Raw genomic sequence first — 7,546 nt, 5'->3', positions numbered from 1 at the left:
CCCTGGAGCAGCTGACAACTCCTCCATGAAGGAGGAGTCTTTTGAGTTGAACTTTAAAAGACAGATAGGAATTAGACAACCATGGGAGAACTGGGACAAGGGTATTCCAGGCATAAAATATTGTGAGTAAAGGAACAGAGGAGGGAAAGCTCAGGCTTGAACTTGATTTGGTAAGGCAGTGGGAAGCATTGCTTATTGAGCAATGGAGTGGCCTGATCATACCTGGCAATACTAAAAGGATAAATTGGAGGGTGGAGAAGATGAAAAATGGAAGATTAGGGAGCTTTTGTAATAGACCAGGTGGGTGAAAAGGAAGGCCTATATTAGCTTGGTAGGAGTAGAAATAGAGAAGAGAGCAGATGTGAGAGATATCATAATGATAAACTTGAAGGGTTTGGATAACCTATTGGGTGAAAGATACCCAAAAGAAAGAGCCAAAAATAACATCAGCATTTTGAATATTAAAGACTAGACAGATGAAGGTTCTATAGATAAAACAGTGAAATAGAAATGAAGAGCTAGTCTGAGAGGAAAGACAATATCTATGATCTTGAACATGTTAAACCAGATGTCAGCAGATCCTTCAATTTGATTCAATTCAATTCAATAAACATTTATTTAATACCCACTACATAGTGCATCAGATGCCAAGCCCTGGAAATGCAAAGACAAAATCAGAACAGTTCCTGCCTTTAAGGATCTTATAATCTATTGTGGAAAACTATGTGAGCACAGAGAAAGAAATAAAAGGTACCCTTTCTCAGCTTTCCCCCAATTCAAACTTCAGAGTTGAATCCCCCAAGGGCAATTATTCTAGGTTCAAGGTACTCTGTGGGTACATACTCCTAAAACTACATAGCTCACAAGCCCGAACTGGTACATTTACCTTTAATAAATAGCCAATTGACATAATTAACTAAAAGCAAAGGCATTTATTGCAATAGTATTGAATGAATTAATTCCATTAACTTGGGGCACACAATTCCACAAATATAGGGTTAATAGGAAGAGTGAGAACCCACAGTGAGTATAGTAGTGAAAAGATACACACATTTAGGGAACACGTGTGACCATGGCAATTCAGTCTCCTGGCATTTCAAGTTACAATTTTTTTTCATGTTGTCCTTGTGCTGCTTCCTCTGGATGCCATATTTCCACTGGGCAGGCAGGGCATTCAGCTGGACTCCCTTGGCCAGCTTTACCCCTTAGCTCAATTCTTGCAGGGTTATCTCTTTCAACTCACATAGAGAAAGCTAGCTGGATTAACTGTTCCTAAGAGCAAATCACTTGACGCTTCCTATATGGTATCACTTGCCTCCATAAAAGGCAACTAGAGGAAAGAGAATCAAGAAGAGTGTCACATAAAAGGGTTCAATTAGACATCCATTTAGGAATATCCAGTAGGCAGTTAAGTAATAAGAAATTGTGGGAAGCCTATGTGGTACACTGGATAGAGCCCAGCCTGGACTCAGAAAGACCTAGTTAAGCCAAATGATTAGGACAAAGTCCAAATCTAGGTCTCTACTCAGTCAGCCATCATATAATTCCACTACAGAAGTACCTGGATCCTCCAAGGACCAAGCAACCTTTTAAAGGGAAGGAGCTGCTGTATATAGCATACTGAATATTATTTTTGTTCAGTCCCTTTAGTTATGTCTGACTCTTTATGATCCCACTTAGGGTTTTCTTGGCAAAAATACTGGAATGTTTGCCATTTCCTTCTCTAGATTATTTTAAAAATAAGGGTATTAAGGCAAACAGGGTGAAATGACTTCCCAGAATTACACAGCTAGCACTGAACATAGAGGTAGGAAAAGACCAAGAGGGACATAATGACCTACAGGGCCTGCTGTCTATAAGGCTGTTTTCAAGTTACCTCAATTTCTATAAGCTTTTAACATGTGGGTACAAGTTTCTCTTGTAGTTAGATGAAAGAGAAAGAATTGCAATAATTAGAGACTAGTCTACAAGGGAAAGAAAACCTCTAACAAGGCAACTAAAACAATTTTACCCAGTAGATTCATCATCTTTCATCTTGCCATTTCCCACTATCAGCCTCTAAAACAAACTCCTAAATTCAGGCTTTGAAAAACTTGAACTTATAAGATAATTTAAGTCACGTTACAATAGATATATTTAAGTGAACTGTGCATTTGTTGAAGTATTTGCATCTTTGTGGACAATTTTCCAAAGGATAGCCAACCATGATGTTATATAAAATTTTACAATTAGTTTTCTCTCTTATTACTAACAATCAGTTTACCATCAAGCATCAAACATCACATAGATCTTATTATTCTAAACTATTTTATAAGCCTCTTTTATGAAAAAAAGAGATCCTACCATGATTTCTTTAGAAAATCATCGGTTGTTATAACCCAAACTCCTATTAAAGGAATTTAATGTTTGCTTGAACAATGATCAGAAGTAGAACCTTGTAAACACTGAGGACAATGTTACCACCAAATTTCTCCATTTTTAAAAGGGCTATCCCAGCTGATCTCCCATTTCCAAAAGCCAAGGAAAATGGACACTGGGGTTATGGAAGGATATAAAAATAGAAATGAATGGCTTGCTCTCTGGCAATACATTCTGACTGTCTGTCTAGACACCTAATCGACACACTAGAATAGAGTCTAAGATTTGACAAAAGAAGATTTTATGGGAGCTCCCTAATTGTGTTTACAAAAGGAAAACCAACAAGCCCAGGAAACAGAACATAGGACCTGCTATTGTCTCTGAAAAATAGTAATAACAAACTTCATGGGGGGAGGAGATGTTTTGAAGAGGAACTCATGTATTTCTCTGCTAGAGAAGTCCTGAGTATTTGTAGTTCCCAGGCCCTTGTGAGTCTTGGAAGGGGCCCCAAAGGTATTTTATTTCCCTTCCAGACAGATGACTGAGGGACAGAAAAGACTGCTGCCTTTTGGGCTCTTATGGACACTACACATAGGTAACCCGTAGAATGTTCTGATGATTTTCATTTATAACTCTAGGGCAGTGTACAATATGTAAAGGGTGTGAATTCTCTAGAATGGAAAAAGGAAAACCTTCATGGTCATCCCCAATCTGTCTCCCCTTCTCCTTGAATTGCAATCAGGTAGAAAAGTGAAAGGGATTGAAAGTCAAGAAGCAGGATTTTTGGCCTCAGATATGCCATTAATTTCCTGTGTGGTCACATAAACGCAAAATGCTTAAAAAAAAAAAAAGGAAAAAGGAAAGAAAAAAAAAGAAAGAAAGAAAAGAAAAGAAAGAGAAGGAATAGAGAAGGAGGAAGAAGCAGAGATAGAAACAAAGAGAGAAAGAGACAGAGAAGGGGGGGGCGGGGCAGAGAGAGTGAGAGAGAAATAGAGAGACTGAGAGAGACAGAGAGAGAGCTGAGACACCCAGAGAAAGAGAGAGGCAGAGAGAGACAGATACAGAGATGGAGAGAGAGAGAGAGAGAGAGAGAGAGAGAGAGAGAGAGAGAGAGAGAGAGTAAGAGACAAAGACTCAGAGACAAAAAGAGATGGAAGAGACAGAGACAAGAGTGCATTTAAGAATAATATTAATATAACACTTGAAGGTTTGCAAGACAATTAAAAAATTTTTATTTTATCGACGCCATCTCCCTGCTCTATCTACAGTGTCACCCAGCTGTAACTACTAGGTACTTGCTATGTACTGGTTTACTATGCTAAATTCTAAATAAATATAAGCAGTTTCTGCCCTCCAGATATTTATATCTACTGGGGCAGACAATATGTGTGTACATATATACATGTATTTATATATGTATTTAAAGAATGTATCTGTATGTGTATAACAAAGTATATATACATATACATAGAGACATATTAAAAGAATTATTTTTATTTCTCTCGTATTAATAAATCCTTTGTCTCGATTGTCCCTAGAGCCAGGGGTAATCTGGAAGTTAGTGACATAATCAAAGTCACATTTCCTCAGTCCCTAATTAGAATAGATCTGTCTCTTATTATAATATTCATTCTCATTAATTGTTGAACCAATCAGAGGTGATTGCACCTGTAGGGAACATTTATTCTTCCAAGAGCATATAATCATCAAGAGGCCACCATCATGGGTTTTCGGTTCATGAGAGATTATCAAACAACCAATTTGTTTATTAATTATTTGCTAGCCATAATTAACAAAATGATTAATTGCCCAGAAATTATGTCTCTTAAACTTCTCAACTTATCACAATATGTGTATAAAAGTAAAAATATATCTTCATATCAATTTGAGCTCAATTCCTGCCTCTCCAGACTTTTCTACCATATAGCCTTCTAGCCCTAGAAGTTCACTCCATTGTCTTCACACCTGTTCTGGCCTTCTCACACTGGGAGGACACTCTGCTCTTGCCTTGTCTTCCTTTCAAACTCTTCATTTTAAGGAAAATGTCAAAGTCAGTCATGTCTTAATGGTTTTCGTGGTTCCACTCACAGCTTCATTCTTACCCCTTTCAGCTTCCTGTTATGAGTTGTCTTTCCCCATTAGAATATAACTTCCTTGAGGTCAGGGACTGTCTTTCTCTAGTGCTATTAAGAATGTTTGTTGTTGTTCAGTCATTTTCAGTCATGTTCAACTCTTCATGATCCCATTTAGCATTTTCTTGGCAGAAATACTAGAGTGATTTGCCATTTCCTTCTCCAGGTCATTTTATGGGTGAAGAAACTGAGGCAAACAGGATTAAGTGACTTGCCTGGGGTCACACAGTACCATATTAATCAACAAGAATTTATTAAAAGTTCACTCTGTGATTATTGTGAATTAAATTCTTATTGTGAATTAAAATCTCAGGTCTTCCTGACTATGACTCCAGCATTCTATCCATTGCTCCTCCTAACTGCCCATTATACACACAATGAACTTTTAATAAAGTCTTGTTGATTCAACATGGTATTTGACATGGGAAAGAACACTGACAATGACAGGGGGAGGAAGAGGGCTGAAGAAGGCTTCATGAAGGAAATGACATTTGAACTGACCCTTGAAGGAAGATAAGAATTCTGAAAGCAGAACTGAGAAAAGAATACATTCCAAGCCTGAGGGGAGAGATTACATGAATGCATAGAGATGGTAGATATTATATTGAATTCAAGGAACAGATAGTAAATCCAGTTCAGCTGGAACATAGAATCCATGAAAGGAAATGATATGAGATAAGGCCAAAGAATGGGTTGAGGTAAGACTTTAGAGGACCATAAATGCCAGGCTAAATGGTTTTTATCTTTTTCTAGGGCAAATGAAAGCGTCTAAAGGTTTATAAGATGAGGAGTATTTAGGTGGTTTCATGCAATATGTGTATATGTATATATGTGAATGTGTCTATGTGTCTATGTGTGTGTGTGTGAGAGAGAGAGAGAAAGACAGACAGACAGACAGACAGAAGGCTGGTTAGATAGATAGACAGACAGAGGCAGAGAGACAGAAGGTTGGTGAGAAAGAAAGAGAAAGAGAGAGAGAGAGAGAGACATGATGTATGAACAGGTGGATCGATAGATAAATAGACAGCATAACCATTTGTCTGGTAATAAGCCTCTCTGAATTTAGTAAGACCAATTCTCAAATTTATAATTCATTTTCAAGCCTACTGAATACTTGGCCAAATTAGTGGTACAATGTACCTGGAGTCAGGAAGACCAGAGTTCAAATCCTCAGATACTTACTAGCTATTTAACAAGTCACTATACTCTGCCTCAGTTGCCTAATCTGTAAAATGAATTAAAGGGGGAAATAGCAAACCTCTTCAATACTTTTGCCAAGAAAACTCCAAAAAGGGTCATGAAGAATAGAACATGGCTGAAAATATCTTAACAACAATTACATCTACTTGAAAGACTTCCCAGTCTGACAGGGGAATTCTAGGAGCAGAGCATTCAAGGACTTAAGGGTCCTCATCATACTACTATGAGGCTTTGGAGAAGGCTTCTAGTGGATAGTAAACACACTTAAAATGTTTTAAATATATGAAAGACATTATCAACAAATTAAACTAAAAAAAAATGACTTCCTTTGTGATTCCATTCTCTGAAAACATTGTTTCACAAAAACAAACTACCAAAATAATGAAAGATAGCTGTGTTATGGCTCATTGTTGTTTATTCATTTCAATCATATCCTATTTTTCTTGATCCCAAGAAAGTTTTCTTGGTTTACTATTTCCTTCTACTGCTCATTTTACAGATGAGGAAACTAAGGCAAACAGGGTTAAGTGACTTGCCCAGGTTCACATAGCTAGCTGGGTCTAGATTTGAATTCAATTCTTGCTGACTATAGACCCAGTGCTTTATCCTCTGGGCCACTTAACTGCCCTTGGGTTATGAAAATGACTACTAATGTTGAAGTCGGAGATAGCTTCCTTAAAAGGAAGGCCCTTATTTTTAGTAGTTTCTAAAGAATTACCTCAAAATCTGGACTTTCTTGGTCTTAGTTCAAATTTGAAAGGGGTAGTGGGAAGAGGTATTTTTAACTAGATCCATTCTCTTTCTCTTTGGAAGTTTCTCTTCAGCAGTTTTCTCACTTTGAAAATGTCTCTTTCCTGTAGTCTTCTCCTCTGACTGGTAGTAACCATGATTTCATGAGGAGCCCAGGCCATCCATCCCTTCACTTCATCCATCCATCCATTCACTTCACTCCTGACTCTGCTCATGAATCTCCAAACTTTTCTGCCTCTTTGCCAGCAGCATGAGAAACTCCCTCCTTCCCCCTTTCTAATCTCCCTTTATATGTTGTCTTCTCCAATCAAAGTATAAGCTTCTTGAGAATAGAGTTTGTCTCTTGCTGGAATGTATATTCCCAACATTCAACATCATGTCAAGCAGATAAGCACAATAAGTGAGATTAATAGATGCCCTAGCCATCTATCTGTTCATTTATGAGCAACAGAGAGTGTGGGGAAATGAGCTTGTCTATTCAAAGAGGCATTAAAACTGTTCCTCCAGCAAGTGGCTCAATGGGAAGCACCAAGGTTTCCGGATGGAATGAAAAGTGATTTTGGATACTCCATTACTTAGGCTTTCTAATGTTTAAATATGTAACATAAAGTCCCTTTTTAACTTACAAGAATCCTGACAACAATCATTGTTCATCTCTTATTGCTAAGGAAAACTCAAAAGGTATCTTATGCTATACTGGGGGCAAGGGGAGAAACAAATAAAGAGAGAGTGAGTGAATGAATAAATAATAACAATTTATATAGCACTTAAGGTTTCCAAAGGACTTTACAAATATTATCTCATTTTAGCTTCACAACAATACTGGAAGGTAGAAGTTATTATTCCCATTTTACAGATGCAGAAACTGAGGTAAATAGCAATTAAATGACTTGCCCAGGATCAGAAAGCTAGTAAGTATGGGAGGTTGGAAAAAAAAATGAAAAAGAAAAGAAAAGGAAGGACTAGTTTATCTATTTACCATCTGTGTGACTTTAGGCAAATCATTTAAATTTCTGTTTCCTCATCTAAAGGCTTGGACTTCATGACTCTTGAGATCTCTTCTCTAAAAGATATAATTCTATGAAATGCACTTAGTAAACATCTGG

Source organism: Sminthopsis crassicaudata, chromosome 1, assembly GCF_048593235.1.
Source record: "Sminthopsis crassicaudata isolate SCR6 chromosome 1, ASM4859323v1, whole genome shotgun sequence".
Lineage (NCBI taxonomy): Eukaryota > Metazoa > Chordata > Mammalia > Dasyuromorphia > Dasyuridae > Sminthopsis > Sminthopsis crassicaudata.
Note: the sequence above shows the minus strand (reverse complement) of the source record.